The sequence below is a fragment of the Pristis pectinata genome, chromosome 11 (assembly GCF_009764475.1).
Source record: "Pristis pectinata isolate sPriPec2 chromosome 11, sPriPec2.1.pri, whole genome shotgun sequence".
NCBI lineage: Eukaryota > Metazoa > Chordata > Chondrichthyes > Rhinopristiformes > Pristidae > Pristis > Pristis pectinata.
The window spans coordinates 63,700,470-63,720,576 of record NC_067415.1 but is presented as its reverse complement, the minus strand read 5'-3'; the positions used below and the strand labels follow the sequence as shown (position 1 = coordinate 63,720,576).

General features: G+C 39.9%; 1 protein-coding gene across 1 annotated transcript in view; it reads left to right on the top strand.

Annotated features, from left to right (window-relative positions):
• Nucleotides 1-20,107, top strand: part of LOC127575957 (glypican-6-like) — a 785,436-nt gene that overhangs the window by 630,425 nt on the left and 134,904 nt on the right.

Below are 20,107 nucleotides of genomic sequence, written 5' to 3'. Positions count from 1 at the left end.
TCTCTTTGGTAGGTCAGTCTTGCCCTTAGTTCATCAACTTTGTTCTCAATGGACTGGACGTTAGCTAGTAGTATGCTGGGAGGGGGATGTAGATTGAGATCAATACTATGGGACTACCTTTTGGCTGATTTTATCTGCAACATTTGTTAACTTTCAGAAGCGAGGTATTATTTTGATTTAAAAATAAATGCATGATAAATCTGTTTTTTAAAGGTGGAAAATGGTGGCCCAGTGGCACAATGTTAGCACTGCTCCCTCAGAACTCCAGCAACCTGGGCTTGATCCTCAACTTGGGTACTGTCTGGGAGGAGTTTGCATATTCTCAATGTGGCTGTGTGGGTTTGCGCTGGGTATTCCAAGTTTCCTCCCTCATTTCAAAGACATTCTGGTATGGGCTATTGTAAATTCCCCTAATGTAGGTAAGTGGTAAAAGAATCAAAGAGGAGTTGATGAACATGTGAGAGATAAAACCTTGCACGGTAACGGGGGAATGGGACTGGAGGGAATGCTCTGATGGCCCACATAGCCTTCTTTTGTGTTGAAATGAGTAAATAAGTAAGCTTCCAGGACTTTCATAAGACCATCATCATTTGTATTTTCCATCCATAATTTAGTTTGACTGTTTACATCACCCAATAAATACTTGCAATTATTAAAATAATTTTAATGAACACAAAGGGACAGTTGCTGCTTTTTTTTAGGAATAAGAGGGATGGTGGTCAGTTGACTGTACTCACTGATGACCCTAAAATTATAAAAGTAGGAACCCACGCATACTTATTTGGTCTTCTTGGAATGGGCTGCCAACAAACATGCTACTTGCATAACACTAAGCTCATGTGCACTGCACTGATGCCAACTGTCACTCAAACTCCTAAGTCCAGAGCTTGAGCTCTTTTAGAAGATGGTGCTTGCTGCCTATGTTGTTCTCCAAGACACAAGAAACATTCCCACTTTCCTTCATGGAATAAAATCTATTATCCAATGGGAAGGCAGAGGTCTGCCATGCCGCTAATTTCCAATATAAGAACTAAAGATATAACAAATCTCTTAGGTCATTTAACATCTGTTACTTTACTGATTATTTGAAAAAGTAATTATTATTTTCTTAATTCAATCTGATCTATTTTTATCTTTTTCACATCAAACAGCACCTCTTTCACTTTTACACCAAATTTCCACAAGGACCAAATTCTTAGCCTTCACACTGCATTTAAGATGCACTCCTTATAATATATTACTGTAATATATTTGCTTCCTTTCCAGAATGAAGGCATCCTTTTAAAAGTACATGAATCGATGCTTCAAGTGTCCTTTCAGTTCATCAATCTTTATGACAATGCCGGGTGAAATTTATGAGATTGAACCCAAATATATTTAAAATTTAAAATTTTAAGACATGTCTGTCTTTGTGATAAAATAGCACATGCTCATTTATTTTTCCTACTGCTCAGACTGAAAGGAAGGTTGCTAAACCATTAAGTCTGAAAATCCACTGATTGTAGATGTCTGGATCAACAAGGGGGTGATTTAACTTAAATAGTATAGTATTTTGAGTCCATCTCAGCTGTCCACTTATCCACGGAGACTTGGTGCTGGACCTGGCTTGGCTCTGTCCCTTTCCTTGTGGGTAAATGTCAAGGTGTGCATTGGCCTTCTCTATGATGGGCTATTTCTGGCTATTGAAATTTTTTATTTCATTCAGGGCCAGTTAGGTAGGGACAAGTAGGCACCAAAGAGGAGATATTTTTATCCTGGAGATGAAGGATACAGCTTAGGTACTAAGTGAGTATTTTGGATCAGCCTTCATTGGAGAAAACATTGCCAATAACAATATTGGATTGAATTTAAAATGTAAAGAGGATGCACTGAAATTCAACATGTCCTCACAGTAGAAAAGCCACCCAGGCAATGCAAAAGCACCATAGGTTGCTTGGCAGAGAAGTTGTGAAAGCTCTAAAATAAACACTCAGTAGGTCACACATCTCTCAGAAAGAGAAGATTTTCATTGTGAAAGCTCATGTCAAGATCTTCCAGTCCTCCTTGTAAATGGGGTTGATACTAGAGGACTAGAGAATTATAATTGTTACACCCTTTGTTAAAAAGAGGAAAATGGATAAATCCATCAAGTACAGGCAGCCTACATTTTGAGAGGCACTAATCCTTGCCAGGCTAATTTGGTATTTGGAAATATATGAGCTAATAAATGAAAAACTGTTAAAGCCAAATTCTGTGGACTATATTGAGTTCTTTACTGAAGTAACAGAGAGGATTAATGAGACTTAATGAGAAATGAAAGGGGTATATTTAAGTCCCAGAGTTTATAGTTGCAGTACAATGGTAGAAGAGAAGGGATAATCTGGCAAAATGGAAAAGATTGTGTTGGCCACAGATGTGGTGAATTAAAATGGCCAGTGACATTATCAGTGTAACAGACCTCCTTGTTAGCCATGTGTGAAGGTGGTTTCCTATTTCAAGTATCACGTTATAACCCCTGCTATTCCTTGGTACTTTCAAGTATACTGAAGGCCATGGGTTAATGTGCATCATAAGAGAGTACAGTCAGAATGAGGCTATTCAGTGAAGGATGTTAAGAGGTGACATTATAGAGGTTTATAAAATCATGAGGGGCATGAAGGGATTGTGACAGTCTTTTTCCCAAGGAAGTCTAAACTAGAGAGCACGGGTTTAAATTGAGAGGGGAAAGATTTAAAGGGGGCTTGAGCGGCATGTTTTTCACACAGAGGGTGGTGGGTATATGGATCGAGCTGCTACAGGAAATGATAGAGGCCATTAAATGTTTTAAAAAATGTTTAGAAGACATTTTAACAGGTACATGGATAGAGAAGGTTTAGAGGGATATAGGCCAAATGCAGGCAAATGTGAATAGCTCAGGAAGACACCCAAGTCCAGATGAGAGATCTCAACCTGAAACATTGACTGCCCATTTCCTTCCATACATGCTGCCTGACCATCTGACTCCCTCCAGCCTTTTGTCCATTGGTCAGCATGGATGAATTGGGTTCAGGTCCTATTGCACTTTGTGGTTCTACTTATGAAAACTTAGATCCTACCTGCTTGTTAAACAGTTTGCTAAACTATCCTGCTAACCTCAATTTTTTGCTGCTATCAATAACTGTAACCCCTTCATGAATTAACCTGGTTAATCTCTGGCCTGGTAATTTGGAGATTATTTCCTGTGCTCCAGTCCTGATTCCTGCATTGGTTTTTTGGCATTATTGCAGTAGTCAACTGGAAAAGTCTTTAAGAGTATTTTGCCACCCTTCTTGATTCAACACCTGCTGGTGTGTTCGTATCCTTTCTCCTGTACCAATGAAGTAACTGATGCACATCCAGTTGGAATGAAGGTTCTCCTCATCCAATTTTTGCTTATTGGTTAAATGTGATGCAAATTTTAAACTGAGTTTTTAAGACTACCTCCTATACAAAGAGCACTGGCCCCTTCACCTTCTTGGCTATATTGCAACAGTCGAGTACAGTTTCTAATTGACCCATGTGACATCAGCTCAGCCTATTGGCCCATAGTTTGCTGTCAAAATAATGGAGAGGCCAGTTGTACTCATCATTATTATTGGGAAAATAAGGCAACAATTTAGGGTAAAGATAGATACATTGAGCTGGAATGAGCTAGCCAGCAGTTTTGCAGACAGCCAGTTACAGTGTGCACATCTGTTCATTCCTGACTTCTGCTCCTGCAAAATCCAATGCGGAAATTAGGAATATCCTGGAGGTCAGATGTGCACATATCTGACCACACTCCATCCCTGAACTCACCACTGTGCCCAGGGGCGTTCTGTACCTTAGTGAGCTGAGGAGCTGGGTACACTTCATATCTGGCACCACTGCTTTACACCACATCTTGTGCAGCTTCAGTGGGGTTGCCAATCTTCACTACAATATCCAACTGGCGTTTAATTTTCTTTATTATTTTTCAATTTGTTTTTTGATTTTTAATTTTTTTTCAATTGTTTTCAAATGATTATAATATTTGAAAACAATGAAAGGTCTTCTGACATGAGCTGTTAGTAGGGCTCGGGGAGGCAGTTTCTGGTGCCTGAGATAGTATGCTTTGTTTCACAGAATAGCTGCAGTGGAGACCTCGACATCATTGGGAGCCACATAGCTGCAAAACATTAGTGTGATCTCATGACTAGAAACTGCTTAACTGCATGATGTTGATATAGGCATTTACTTGGCATCTCACTATCTGGTTGCTGCGACAACTGCCTGTATTTACCATCATTTCAAGTCAAAAGACGACTGGTAAAGCTGAATCTCCTGCCTGCACTTTGGCATGCTGCCTCACCTTCCAGCAGTTGAGGTTTGCCAAGACTTTTTGGCACATCTGGATTGCTGAATAATGAGAGGCCTCAAACTGAGTGACACCTCAGGAAGGGATGGGGTCCCTGGCTTAGTACGATACTCAGAGGGGAATGAAACAATTCCAATGTTTCTCTAAGGCATCACCGGCTTGCAAGTAATTTTACAAACCCGTGATTCCCTGAAGGAAAAAGAATCCACATTCCTTATTAAACCTAATTAACCATGCAATCCTGTGTACCCTTAAAACCTACTTACTATTATCTCCTGGGAGAAGAAAAAAAATGTTTGTTCATTTGGAAAAAATGCTGAGAAATTTCTCTCCGACTTCCTCAGGCAATCAAGGAAAGTTCTGAGTTTGCCCATGGCTGATAATCACACAAATCAGCAGGTAAAACCTTATGACTGTAAATGATTTTTTTTCAATAAGCAACCTGAGAAATGTCCTTTCAAGGACCCCAGCAGGTAATTAATCTTAGAAGAGGATAAGTGTATCACAGCATCTACTTGCATCTGTATATTTCATAGAAATTTAGTCCTGTCATTACCACCTACTTGAAATATCCTGGCCGACTCACCACATAATAAGGAGTCTTTATTGAGAAAATAGTTCAATAGTGCTGGATGCAGAATTGTGAAAGGGAGGAAAAGGAAAACCATTTTCGAACTTCAGCCATGTCAGCCCCGGTATGAGCATTGCCAAAGAAAGCATAATTCCGACCTCTCCCAATTTCAAGCCTTAAAACATGGCATTTTTACATCTGCACCATCTGCAGAGCCAAACTGGACCAAACAACTGCTCAAAACCATAATTTGTGCCAGATGGTCTGACCGACTTAAACAACTCTGATTTGCTTTCTATTTTTAAACATGATTAACTAACCTATTTGGTTTACTACTGCTGTATGTTTTTTAAACAATCAACTACTATCCCCAGATTTATTCCCAATCTGTCCTCTTAATGGCTATCACTATGTGATAGAAAGCCAATGAGAATGTCCTCACTAGAATGTTGACATAAGCCACATGCTGTCAAATTCATCTTATTTATCTAAATTAGCCGGAGACTTATTGACAGTGTAAATTACTAAACCAAAGATAACATTCTTGAATTTGAGAATGGTTGCTCTTTGTCACTAATGGGAAATGTTGTGCTGAAATCATCCCACTATAGTGGCCTACAGAATCCTTCCTTAAATCCGAAATGGAATCCGTACTGCAAATCTACAAATCTTACTTATTTGAAGAAAAGTTTCCATCGCTGTCACCTAACAGTGTGTGCTAACCCAAAAGTAAGGAATCCATCCTTCACTGTGAAATTTTTTATTCCTTGGCAAACATTCTCTGTAACTTGAGTGAAATTGCCACTATTAAAGTAATAGCTTTAATCAATAGGAAAATGAATAAGCATTGATGTTCAGATGCAGCCATGGAATGAAATGACTGCCAATATTTTGAAGACAGTTGATTGAATGTCACTGACATATGCTGCTGAAATATATCTATGATGTGGCACAGACTTTCTGGAGACTGTGGCTTTAATGCTAAGGTCATCATGCACAAGGGCTGGTCATGTGACTGCCCCTTCCTCTTAGTGGTTATGATTGACAGATTGAATGGTGTCTGGCATGTGAAAGACTGCACCATTTATTTGGGAGTTCAGCAAAATCATCGATCATTATGGAGCAGATCACCTTGCAACTGTAGCTAGCTGGCGAGTGGCAGATGGACATCAGGTCAAACAATTTGGCCCATTGTGTTTGAATGGCAACATAAAAGCCAAACATGCCGCATCAAGTTAAAAGTTGTTACTTCAATCTGACTTTTCTTTTAACAATATGATCTGTTAATTCCTGCCAGTCAATTTCTCAGGCACTGAAAACAAGCCATTTCAAGTGTAGTAACTCATCTCTGCAGGTTTTAATGGTGCTACAGATTTAACTTAATTTTAATTTTTTATTTACAGCATGGTAACAGGCCCTTCCAGCCCAACGAGTCTGCGCCGCCCATTTTAAACCCCAAATTAACCTACCCTTATGTCTTTAGCATGTGGGAAGAAACCGGAGCACCCAGCGGAAACCCACGCAGACATGGGAGAACGTACAAACTCCTTACAGACAGCGACGGGAATCGAACCCCGATCGCTGGCGCTGTAATAGCATTGCACTGACCGCTACGCTACCTTCCTTCCATCTCTTTTTATTCTCACTTAATATTTTTCTTATGTCTCGTTATTTCGCTCTCTGTGCCTGAGTTGACATTGAATTCATCCACTGTAATTTATGCTTGCTTTTCTACCCTGTGGCCTTGTGTTGTGAATTTCACCAACCTGAATGGTGAGCAGACACACATTTGGTGTTAGCTAACCTGAAAATTACAGCTGTTACATTATTGCAAATACATTTGAACACTACAATGATAGAGCATTGAACCTCAGGAGTATAAGGAATGTAGGAGTACACTTAAGAAGGAAATCAGGAGAGCAAAAAGGAGACATGAGATATCCTTGGCAGATAATATAAAGGAGAATCCTAAGAGATTCTGCAAGTATGTTAAGAGCAGAAGGGTAATTAGCAGTCTCGAGCCACTGGAGATGGGTGGGGTGGGATTTTTTTACAAATATTTCTCCTTAGTGTTTACGGAGGAGAAAAGCATGGGAAACAAGTGGACTTGTTTTGGAGGACATTCATATTACCAGGGAGGAGGTATTTGCATTACGATAAATCCCCAGGGCTTGACTGAGTGCCTCCTCGGAATTTGTGGGAGGCTAGAGAAGAAAATGAGGAGGCCCTTGTGGAGATATTTGCTTCATCATTGGACACTGGTGAAATTCCTGAAGACTCGAAAGTGGCTAATGTTTTTTGTTGTTTAAGAAGGGTAGCAAGGACAAGCTAGAGAACCACAGACCAGTCAACCTGATGTCAGTAGTGGGGAAGTTACTGGAGGGAATTCTGAGGGACAGGATCTACCACCATTTGGATAGACAAAGCCTGATTAGGAGGAGTCAGCATGGCTTTCTGCGTGGGAAGTCATGTTTGATGAATCTTTTAGAGCTTTTTGAAGACGTAACCAAAAAGGTAGATGAGGGTAAGGCAGTGGAGGTTGTCTATTTGGACTTTAACAAGGCCTTCGACAAGTTCCCGAATGGTAGGCTGGTCTGGAAGGTTAGGTCCCATGGAATCCAGGGAGAGCTAGTTAGGTGGATTCAAAATTGGCTCAGAGGTAGGAGACAGAGGGTGGTGGTTGAAGGTTGTTTCTCAGAGTGGTGTGCCGCAGGGGTCAGTGTAGGGACCTTTGTTATTCATTATTTATGTAAATGATTTGGATGCGAATGCACAAGGCTTGATCAGTAAGTTTGCAGATGACATGAAATTAGGAGGTGTTGTTGATAGTGAAGAAGGTTATCGGAGCTTACAGGGGGATCTTGATCAGTTGGGGAAGTGGCCAAGGGGTGACAAATGGATTTCAGTACAGAGAAGTATGAGGTGATGCATTTTGTAAAGTCAAACCAGTGTAGGACTTATACTGTGAATGGTAGAACACTAGGGAGCATAATGGAACAGAGGGATCAAGGAGTACAAATGCATAGTTCATTGAAAGCAGTGTTGCGGGTAGACAGGGTAGTGGAAAAGGCATTTAGCAGGCTGGCCTTCATCAGTCAGTGCATTGAGTTTAGGAGTTGGGACATTATTTTGCAGTTGTATAAGTCGTTGTGTACCATTTTGGTCACCCTGTTATAGGAAAGATGTGGTTAAACTGGAAAGAGTGCAGAAAGGAGGTCGGCCAGTCTAGGTCTTTATTTCTTGGGATGTAGGAGAATGAGGGGCAACCTTATAGAAGTGTTTAAAATTATGAGAGCATAGATAAAGTGGATGGTAACAGTCTTTTCCCCAGTGTAGGGGAGTCCAAAACTTGGGGGCATAGGTTTAGGGTGAGGGGAAAGATTTAAAGGTGGCATGATTAGTAAGTTTGCAGATCACTCCAAAATTGTTGATGTGGTGAACAGTGAAGAAGGTTTTCTAAGATTACAGCAGGATCTAAGTCAACTGGAAAAGTGGACCAAGGAATTTAACTCAGCTAAGTGTGAAGTGATACATTTTGGGAAGTTGAACCAGGGCATGACATACACAGTTACTCGCAGGTCCCTGTGGAGTATTGTAGAACAGAGAGACCTTGTAGTACAAGTATATAGTTCCCTGAAATTGGTGACAAGGTGGTGAAGAAGGCATATGGCACACTTGCCTTCATCAGGCGGGGCATTGAGCACAAGAGTTGGAACATCATGTTACAGCTGTACAAGAGCTTGGTGAGACCACACCTGGAATATTGTGTGCACTTCAAGTTACCATACAATAGGAAGGATGAGGTTATGCTCGAGAGGGTGCAGAAAAGATTTACAAGGATTTCGCTGGGACTGGAGGGCTTGAGTTATAAGGATAGGCTGGGACTGTTTTCCCTGCAGTGAAGGAAGCTGAGGCATATAAAATCTTGAGGAGAATAGGTAAGATCAATTGTCACAGTCTTTTTCCTAGGATACTGAAGTCTAATACTAGAGGGCATAATTTTAAGGTGAAAGGGGAAAGATTTAAAGGGGACCTGAGGGGCAAGTTTTTCCCATACCGAGTGTGGAGGGTATATGGAATCATCTGCCAGAGGTTCAACGTGGCAACATGACTTCCCATCTTTTATATTCAGTGCCCCAAATGATGAAAGTAAGTATGCCATGTGCTTTCTTTACTACCGTATTACCTTGTGTTGCCACTTTCAGGGAGCTATGGACTTGCACCCTAAGATCCCTCTGTACGTCAATACTCCTCAGAGTCCTGCCATTTACTGCAGACTTTCCTGTTACATTTGACCTCCCAAAGTGCAACACCTCACAGTTGTCCGGATTAAACTCTGTCTGTCATTTCTCTGCCCATATTTCCAACTGATCTATATCCTTCGATAACCTTCTTCACTGCCCACAACTCTGCTAATTTGGTATTGGTTTATTATTGTCACTTGTACCGAAGTACAGTGAAAAACTTGTCTTGCATACTGATCATACTGATCAATTCATTACACAGTGCAGTTACAGTACATTGGGTTGGTACAGAGTGCATTGAGGTAGTACAGAGTGCATTGATGTAGTCATCGAAACTTACTAACCTGCCCATCTACATCTTTCACCAAATCATTAATATACATCACACACAACAGAGGTCCCAACACTGATCCTTGTGGTACACCACTAGTCACAGACATAGTCAGCATAACACCCCTCCACCACTACCTTCTGCCTTCTACAGCCAAGCCAATTTTCAAACCAATCTACCAAGTCACCATAGATCCCATGTGCCTTAATCATTGGGATCTGCTTACCACAGGGACCTTGTTGATTGATTCCCTAAACTCCTGGCATACAACATCCACTGCCCAACCCTCATCAATTGTCTTTATCCTTTCCTCAAAAAACAATCAAGTTTGTAAGACATGACCTCCCACACACAAGGCCACACTGACTATCCCTAATATGTCTTGGTTTTTCCAGATCCTAAAGAACCTTCTCCACTAATTTCCCTGCCACTGATGTATCACCAACCTTTAATTTGCTGGATTATCCCTGTTGCCTTTCTTAAACAAAGGAACAAAATTGGCTATTCTCTAGTCCTCTGAGACCACAGCTGCAGCTAAAGGGAATACAAAGATCTCTGTCAAGGCGCCAGCAATCTCCTCTCTTGTCTCTCTCAATAACTTGAATAGATTCCAACAGGCCCTGGGGACTTATCCACCTTATTGTATTTCAAGAGATCCAACACCTCCTCCTCCTTGGATATCAACATGGCCTAGAATATGTATACCCCTCCCTGATCTCGCTATCCTTCATGTCCTCCTCTTTGCTGAATACTCGTTTAGTACCTAGCCCACTTCCTCCGACCCCAGGCACAAGTTCCATCCTTGAGTGGTCCGACCCTTTCCCTGGATACCCTGCTGTTTTTAATGTATGTATACAATGCATAGGAATTTTTCTTTAGAACATAGAACAATTACAGCACAATTCAGGCCCTTCGGCCCACAAAGCTGTGCCGAACATGTCCCTACCCTAGAAATTACTAGGCTTACCCATAGCCCTCTATTTTACTCAGCTCCATATACCGATCTAACAGTCTCTTGAAAGACCCTATCGTATCAGCCTCCACCACCATTTCCGGCAGCCCATTCCACGCACTCACCACTCTCTGAGTAAAGAACTTAGCCCTGACATCTCCTCTATATCTACTCCCCAGCACCTTAAACCTATGTCCTCTTGTGGCCACCAATTCAGCCCTGGGGAAAAGCCTCTGACTATCTACCCTATCAATACCTCTCATTATCTTATACACCTCTATCAGGTCCCCCCTCATCTTCTGTCTCTCCAAGGAGAAAAGGCCGAGTTCCCTCAACCTGCTTTCGTAAGGCATGCTCCGCATCCCAGGCAGCATCCTTGTAAATCTCCTCTGCGCCCTCTCTATGGCTTCCACATCTTTCCTGTAGTGAGGCGACCAGAGCTGAGCACAGTACTCCAAGTGGGGTCTGACCAGGGACCTATATAGCTACAGGGACCTTTATCTGACTTACCAAGGACATTTTATTGCCTCTTTTTGCCCTCCTTATTCCCTGTTTAAATTATTTCCTGCTTTCTTTATATTCCTTGAGGGCTGTGTCTGATTTCAGCTTCCCAAACCTTACATATGCTTCCTTTTCCTTTTTGACTAAATTTGCAACATCTCTCATCATTCAAGCTTCCTGAAGCTTTCCATCTTTGTCTTTCTTTCTCACAGGAACATATTGGTCCTGAATTCTGATCAGCTGGCCTTTAAATGACTATCACATGTCAGATGTGAACTTACTCAATAACATCTGCTCCCAGTCTACTCTCCCCAGCTTCTGCCTAATACTGTTGTAATTAGTTTTTTCCCAATTTAGCACTTTCCGCCAAGGTCCAGTCTTATCCTTATCCATAACTGTCTGAAAACCTTTGGAGTTATGATCACTGTTCCCAAGATGCTTTCCCACTGAAAGTCCGATCACCTGGACGGGCTCATTTTCCAACACAGGCCTCTTTCTTGGTTGCACTGTTCCTCCATCTTCCACTGGCTATTAGGAGGCCCACAGTATAACACCATGATAGATGGCTAACAAAAACTTGTGAGACCTTTTCTCATACAAGCAGTTAGTAAACAGCTGCCTCCTGCAGTTCTTTCAAATGCCTTTCCCTCTTTCTTACAGCACTTCTTTGACAATCTATTATTTTATTTATGACTGCTATAACTCAATTTGGTCAGCAAATCAATTTGTCACCCTTAGATCATCAAGTTTGGCCCTTGTGTACACTTTTAACACTTAAATAATGGAAACAAATTGATGAACATAGATGATTGTGGTATCTTTGACATCAATATCCTTCAGCATTTGGCATCATTGACACCAATTGTCTCTTTGCTGGAAACTTTCCAGAAGCCAGTAAAGTTTAATAAAAACAATTCTGCTTCCTACATATTAGCTTTAAAATGTTTTTATTCTGTGTCAAGAACTTCAGGAGGATCTACTTAACTTACTGATAATGTTGCCATTTATTTTACCCACAGTTCTTCCGTCACCCATTCTGACTTGGTTTCAGTGAAAAGGCTACAAAAGCAAAAGTATATATCCTCTAAACCTTGAATTATGTAATTTCTACAATATTCCTCTTCATTCTGCGTTCTGCTCTTAAAAGGGATAGTCATATTTGTCTGCTTTTGGTCATTTTAATTTTTTGAAAGGTGACTGGCTCCATTCATTTGTTCTGAACAGCAGAACTAGTTTCCTCTCTCCACTTTTAGTGATTATTCTTTCTTGTTTGTCTTATGTGCTTTGGATGTCATTTACTACAATACTGTGGAGGTGTGGTTACCATATCAACTGGTTCTTGTGTACTTTCATACTGAAGGACAAAATTGACATGAACGTCTGTAAAAATGGAACCCATCTGTAACCCGGGGACAGCCTGTACTATGTTTGATGGTTAATCTCTGATTTTTTTTTGTTATTTCTGGCATTGTCTGGACTCTCCTATTCTGTCCTTTCTTCTTTAGTTATCTCCTTTTATTATTCAGCACTATCCATATTTGTGATGATTCTGCTCTTTATTCATCATTTTAGATAAGGTAAGATATCTTTATTAGTCATATGTACATCAAAATACACAGTGAAATGCATCTTTTGCGTAGAGTGTTCTGGGGACAGCCTGCAAGTGTCGCCATGCTTCTAGTGCCAACATAGCATGTCCACAACTTCCTAACCTGTACGTCTTTTGGAATGTGGGAGGAAACCGGAGCACCTGGAGGAAACCCACACAGTCACAGGGAGAATGTACAAACTCCTATCATTCCTAAGTTTACAGAACTTTTATTCCATTTACTGTAAGAATGGGTGAAATTTGCTCCTCTCTGATCTGCACTACAGTAAGGAAAACTTGCTTCTTTTTAGCTCTCCATCTCTACCAAGTTCAAGCAAGAACCCCCATATCTTGCCTTGAATCGCTTAGTTCTTTGAGTTATTCCATCTATTGGCATTTGTGATCTTACTGTCTCCTCAAACCTGATAGAGGAGCCATCCTTCATTTCCAGCCTCCATTCTGTATCATAATCACAAATTCTCCCTCTATCCTCAATTGTCTTTATTCCACATCAGTCAGTGTTCATCTTAATTTCCCTTTGTTGGCCCTTAGAAAGAAAGAAAATGTTTGCATTCTGGAGGTTTTAATCACATTGGTAGAATGTCCCAAGCCACTTTACCATCAGTGGAACACTTTTGAAATGTCTTCTTTTACTTAGACTGTCCCTTTAGGTTTGAGAATGATTTGCTTCCACTCCAGTTTTGTGGGTTCTGAAGTAGCTGATGAGCCATTGTGGAATGGAACAGGTGATGGCCAATGGACTGGCCAAGTTGGTGGGTAATTTGTGAGGTGGTCTGCTCTAGACACTCCAGGAGTCAATGGAAATGTTGCATTTCTTCAAAGAGGATTTGAGCTCATCCCTGAATCTTTTATTTTCTTCTTCAAGCATCAGAACTCAGAATACCGTCTTGTTCAGGAGCGTGTATTGGGCATGCAAATAACATGGCTTTCACAGTGTAGTTGGCTGCATGCATCTCGGGCCTCAATACTGGAGATGTTGGCCTGGGGATCTTGGTTTGTTTGACTTTCCAGTGAATTTTGAGACCATATTGGTGGTATTTATCCAGTGCCTTAATTATCTACAACAGGCGTGCCCTGTACTCAGAAGCATACTGGAGGGCAGGGATCAAAGACGCCTGGTAGACCATGAGTTTTGTGCCAGGTCTGAGATCTTGATCATCAAGTACCCTTTTCCTCAATTGACCAAAGGCTAGGTTGGCACTTTGAAAATATTGGTCACTTTCTTTATTGATGTTTGCTTTTGCCAGGAGGTGGCTGTTAAACACAGGAACTGGTCCATGTTTTCCAAGGTATGAGTGTGAACCTTTATTGTTCAAGGGCAGTGTTTTGCAGCAAAGGCAGGTTGGTAGAGGACCTTTGTCATGGATCTCATTTTCTTGTATACTTCAGTTAAAGCAAGATGGTAGCTTGGACTTTGGCCCCTGAGTGTGGACAAATGCAGGGATGTTCCACATACTACAGTTTGACTACTAAGGTTTGTGTATCTTGTTTCTGGAGTGTCATCAGTTTGAAAGGCTTCCTATTATTTCTGAAGATTAGCTCCATTCCCCTGAGAAGTTTGTTGGAGTTAAGAAAGATTGAGAAAAGTGTTGGGGCAATGATGCAGCCTTGTTTGACACTCGTTAAGGTAGGTTGCCTGAAATATACTCACTGTTCATATATAAACAAAAGATCAAGATATGAAGTTCCTGTAATTCTTATTGTGATGAAATCAAGAATTGTTAATACAATCTCCAATATATTTTTTTCCTCAAGACATCCAAATTATGGTACTTAATAGTTTATTCAATCTTTCTTGTCTCTTGCAATTTTCAGATTTTTAATGCCAAGACTGGCATTTTCTAATAACTCATGGCAAATTTCATTTCACTTTCTGAAAATTTTGGTGGTGTCTTGCATGTGAAAACCCAGTGTTCCTGAAAATAAGAATATAATTTTGCTTGTAATTCTTTATGAGTTCTGTCCTGTGGAAGGAATAATCTGATTTTAAATAGTAATGTTGCTGCCACTGGAAATTAAAAGGTAATTTTAGCTGATTCCTTTGATTTTAAGTGATTTAAATGTATTAACTAAAGATTAAGGAGCATTTTACTTTCACCCCCATTTCTTCTTGAAATATGATTCAGAAGTCAGTTTCCTTCACCATAGGAAGGCAGTTGGTGATGTCCACTGTTATTGATGAAGGTGCTCTTGTAGGCTTTAAAACATATACATGGCAAGTTGCTGAAAAATACAAACTTTATGTCATGGCAGAGGCAATGGTGTTACTAGGACTGGAGTCTAACTCAGTCTGATTGGTTAAATGAAAAAACAAACACCGAGACACAAATGTAAATTAGAGTGAATGAGTTCAATGTCAAATTGGGTCCAGAAAATGAAATAAGTGAAGTTAAAGGAAGATGTCATAATTGTTATGACAAAAATGTCATAATTTAAAATTAGGCATTTTCAAAATCTCCTACATCATATTGTCCCTGAAGGAAAGGGTTTTCACATGCAATAATTACATCTCAGTTCTCATGAGGGTGAATGGCAATAATTCACAAGTATCACATTACTAAAAGGATATCCACACTAAAAAATCATCTGATTGTTTCTGTAACCGACCCAACCCTCATAACTTTTCCCTGTCTCACCTTGCTGATCTCTCCTGCTGATCCATCAAACCCTTCCTGCTTCACATCCCTGACACCCTTGATCATCATACCAGCCTCTCCACCATCACATTACAACAATCCCCCATGATCATTTTTTTGACCAATCCCTAGTTGTCTCCAGAGATAGCTCACCAACCTGATTATCTCCAGAGCAGGCAGCACCCTCTCTCCCATTCTTATGCAGAATCAACTACCCCTATCCCAACCAAATTGTCTTCTCAGCTGATTTACCCCTCTCATCAACTTCAGAACAGGATCCTCTCCTGTCTCCCAAATATTATCCCATGGTCTCTCCCACTGCAATCCTTTCCACAACCTCTGGTATTCTCCACCATCCTGATGCATCCACTTGCATCCAATCACTGGCACATTTCCTGCTTGATCTCCACTACCTGCACTGGTGGTACATTGTAAAGTAACAGCTTTGCATAGGTTTAGCTATGAAAAGCCAGTTCTGCTGTTCATGATGCTTCAGGCCTTGTGGCAGAAAATTGCCATCTTGGAGGGTGGAAGGGTTATGCACAAAACTGGTGCATACCCTGTGCAATGTTGCTTTTATATGTATTTATAAATGCATTACAATTTCTAGGAACATAAGAAATAGGAGCTAGAGTAGGCCATGTGATCTCTTAAACCTGCTGCACCATTCAACAAGATCATGCCGGACCTTCTACTTAAAACACGGTTTTTTTGACCTCTCCTCAGCACCTTGAATCCATTAATACCTGGAAATCTATAGATTAATCATGAAACACATCCAATGACTGTGCCCCACCACCCTGTAGAGTGGAAAATTCCAAAGATTCATCACCGTCTGAATGAAGAAGTTTTTCCTCATTTCAGTCCTAAATAGCTCATTTTCAAACATTCTAGACTCCGCAGCCAGGGGAAGTATCCTCCCAATTTTTTATGTCATCTCTCATTCTTCTAAACTAAGGAGAATAGAGCCCCAGCTACAGTCCCTCCTCATATAACAGACATGGCATCCCAGGAACTAGTCTCTGAATCTTTGCTGCACTCCCTCTAAAACAAGTATAAGATAAAGGGGCTAAAGTTTTCCACAATACTATAGATGTGGTCTCACTGTGGCCCAACATAATTAGCCCAATAACTTCATGTGATTCCATGTATATATCAGGCTAGACAGCAGAGTGACACATTTGCAAGCAGTGTGATACAAACAGCAGCATTTTGATGTTTTCATTAAAATTTCCCTTGCCTGAAGGTGTTGTACCATTTAAGCATAAATAATGAAAATCAGCATTAGCTGCCTCTGTTATTTTGACTCAATCCATCACCAGGTTGAGAGTCTTGATTTGTGGACCTGGACAATGTATTGTTCATCTGCTATAAAGCATCATCAGTTCTCTCAATGTTCATAATTTACAGTCTGCACAGAAGCTACCAGACAGTGATCAGGAGTGAAAACCAAGGATAATTTATTTTACTCTTTCTCAAATGGGATCTTGCAAATGAAGATCTTTTCCTTTCACTGAGATTAATTGAAATCTTCTGGTCTGTAATGTTCAGTAATATGGGTTTCTCCCTTAATCAAGAAAGCCATTGAGAAAACCCTGAAGTTATTGTGCAACTAATTCTACCTAAAAAGTCATATATTATTTTGCCTGGTTACTTTTAGATAAATTATATTAGCATTAATCTTTCAGGCATTAGGAACCGCGACTAACCATAGACGGAGATCTATGTTTCTTTGATGTACTTAAATTATAAATGGTTGAAATATTTTAGTTCTGCTTTAATTATTTAAGTTCATGTAAATGACGTGCAAATACAATATATTTATAGTTTAATATTCAAAGAGCTTGATTGGCAGCTGTTGGTGTCCACTTAGTACCTCAATAAGAGGTTTTGCGGCTTCTGTGGATACAATCCGATGGAAAATCTTGATATCTTGAAATGATTACTGTTGGTTGGATAGAGAATACAGTATAAAATATGGAAAACGTTATGTCTAAATTCACACATATATCTATACCTGTTTCCCTTCACATATGGCAAGAATAACACAAAAGTACTGCCAGAAAACAACCTCTGCTCTTAAAATTCATTGAAGTTCATGTAGGCATTGAGAATTTAGTGATTTTGCTGTTGTACTCTCAATATCAAACTTAAGCCCCAGAGATATCTATCAGTCAACTTTTAATGTATTTTATTGGAAAAAGGTACTCAGGATAATTTGCATCATAGTATCGTGGTGGTTTATGAAATATTACTGTATCAAACAGCTTCTGACTCAATAACACTACTTTTGGTTATAAAGGAATTCAGTTCCTTTGATCCATTGCTTTGATCAATATAGACTGTTAGATTTATTTTGAAGACTTTCATAATTAGATCCAACAAAGACCTTCCATATGTAGTGAAGCAGAATCATGTAAGAATCATTAGGAACAGGGAGGATGCAGAATGATAGATGATTGTGTGACTTGATACTTGGACACAGGAACTCAGTCACCACTGTCTCCCTTGAGCCCAACAAACATTACAGGGTTATATGAAGGTTTCATCTGACCCTTATATCTGAAAATTCTACTGTTAATATTTGTAATTTCATTAATATTTATATGCATCTCTGATATGAGTGAATGCTTGCTTTTTCTGCTCCGTGGCTGATGTATGTCATGTTGTTTGAGAGCTTACAAACAGAAGTGAGAGGTAAAGCTCTGAGGTCATTGAGTGGACCTTCCCTTTTCTCTTGCTTTTCACATGTATATAAAATTCCTTGTTTAAGTTCTTTGCTGCTTCCTTTGTACTCCTCAAGGTCCTTGACCAATTTCAGTTTCCCAAACCTTACATATGCTTTCTTTTTCTTTTTTGTTAAGTTTACAACTCTTGTCATCTGAAGTTCCCAACTTGCCATCTTTATCTTTCATCTTCACAGTAATATGCTGGTCCTGAATTCTAACCAACTAGTTTTTAAGAGGCTACCACATGTCAGATGTGAATTTACCCAATCTACTCTCCCTGGTTCCTGTCTAATACTGTTGTATTTAGCCCTCCCCCAATTTAGTACTTTCCTCTGAGGTTAGGTCTTATTCTTATCCATAATGATCTGAAAACATACTGTTCCCAAAATCCTCTCCCATTGAAATTCTGATTACCTGACCAGGTTCATCTTAACCTCTGCCATAACCTCTACCTTTCCCTCATCCACCAACCCCCCCTCCCCCACTGCCCTCCCTCCCCCATCACTTGCTTGACTGACTGTTCTGAACTGCTTTTACATCGGTAAAACTACCATAGGAACAGAAATAGGCCATATTGAGCACTAAGCCTGTTTTGCCATTCAGTTCATACGCTGTCTTTCCTTCTAGCCTTTAATATACTTAAGAAAAATTTATAATCCAAATTTCAAATTAATAACTGACATTGTATCAAATGTCTTTCTTGACTGTGTTCCTTAAAGGCCTGGCTCTAATTTTTAGATTTTGTCCCTTAATCCCAGGCTATCCAATCAATGGAAATTAATTATTTCTAATTACTCTTTCAGTTTCAATCAATATCTTGAAAACCTCAGATTATACTTAATTTATCTAAATTCTAGATTCAAAAGTTAATGTTTCTGTCCTCTCTTCACAATGCCATTGGAGTGCTTGTATGCTGATAAGACTCAAAATATGCCAAAGGCATTTCCAGCCTAGTCAACTCTGCACAATCCTCATGAACATTGAGGTATTGGTGTATATGTTGGAATGTTGTCCCATAATCTGATCAAGCGTCAGCCTAACTGAATCCTTCTTAAAGAATCACATATTTTTTAGATGATGACTCAGACTCCTCCATCTTGATCTCAGGGTACATCCACCAGCAGGAGAACTCAACAAAATTGGTGGCACCATAATAAGTAGTTAGGAGAAAGTAGCCCTGGGACTTCTCAGTTTTGAACCTGGACCCTATCAAGTCTCATAGCATCAAGTTCAACATGGACAAGGAAGTCATCTGTTTGCAGCCACCTCCCAAGAGGTTAAATATTAAATCCAAGGAAAAAATTAATACTGTTGTCAAATAGAGCAGTAAACCTGAGGGCTGGGAAAATTTCAGAATTCAATAAAGGAGGATGAAATATTGATAAGGAAGAAGAAAGTGGAATTCAGAAATAATCTGCTGAGAAACATGAAAACAGACCGTCAAAGCTTCTATCAGTATCTAACTAGGAATAATGCATAGCAGAAGGTTGTGTGGTTCCTTGCATAGAAATACAGAAGAAATTTTAACTTACAGAAGGAAATAGAGAAACTAAAGAAATGTTTTGTGTCTGTATCCATGAAAGAAGACAAAGAAAACCTCTCAGAAATTGTGGAAGAACAACAGGTTGAGGATGAATGAGGAGCTGAAACAAATTAGCATTAAAGAACTTGAGGAATCATTGGGGCTGACAGTTGATGAAACCTTAGAATCTGATGAACTGCATCCAAAAATTTGTAAAAGATGGCTATGGAGGTGATAGTTGTCATCAAAATTCCATATATTCTAGAATTATTCCCACACATTGGAAGGTAGCAAATATAATCCCATTATTTGAGAAGGGAGGGGAAAAAAAATCAGGAATTGCAGTTCAGTTAGCTTGACATCATTGGTAAGGAGTACTAAAATCTATGATTAAGGAAGTGAGAACAGGATAAAATAATGAGGATTGAGCAGAGTCAATATGGGTTTAAGAACGGGAAAGGACATTTTATGTTTAGCGGTTGTACCTAGAAGAATTGCTGAGGGGTAACCAATGGATATGGTGTCTTTGAACTTTCAGAAGGCTTTGAAAATGTGTCCCTGCCTGAAAAGTCCAGAATTATGGTTCACAATCTCTGAGTAAGGGGTAGGCCTCTTAGGACCGAAATAAAGAAAAGTTTATTCATTCAAATGGTGGTGAAACTTTGGAATTCTCTCCCCC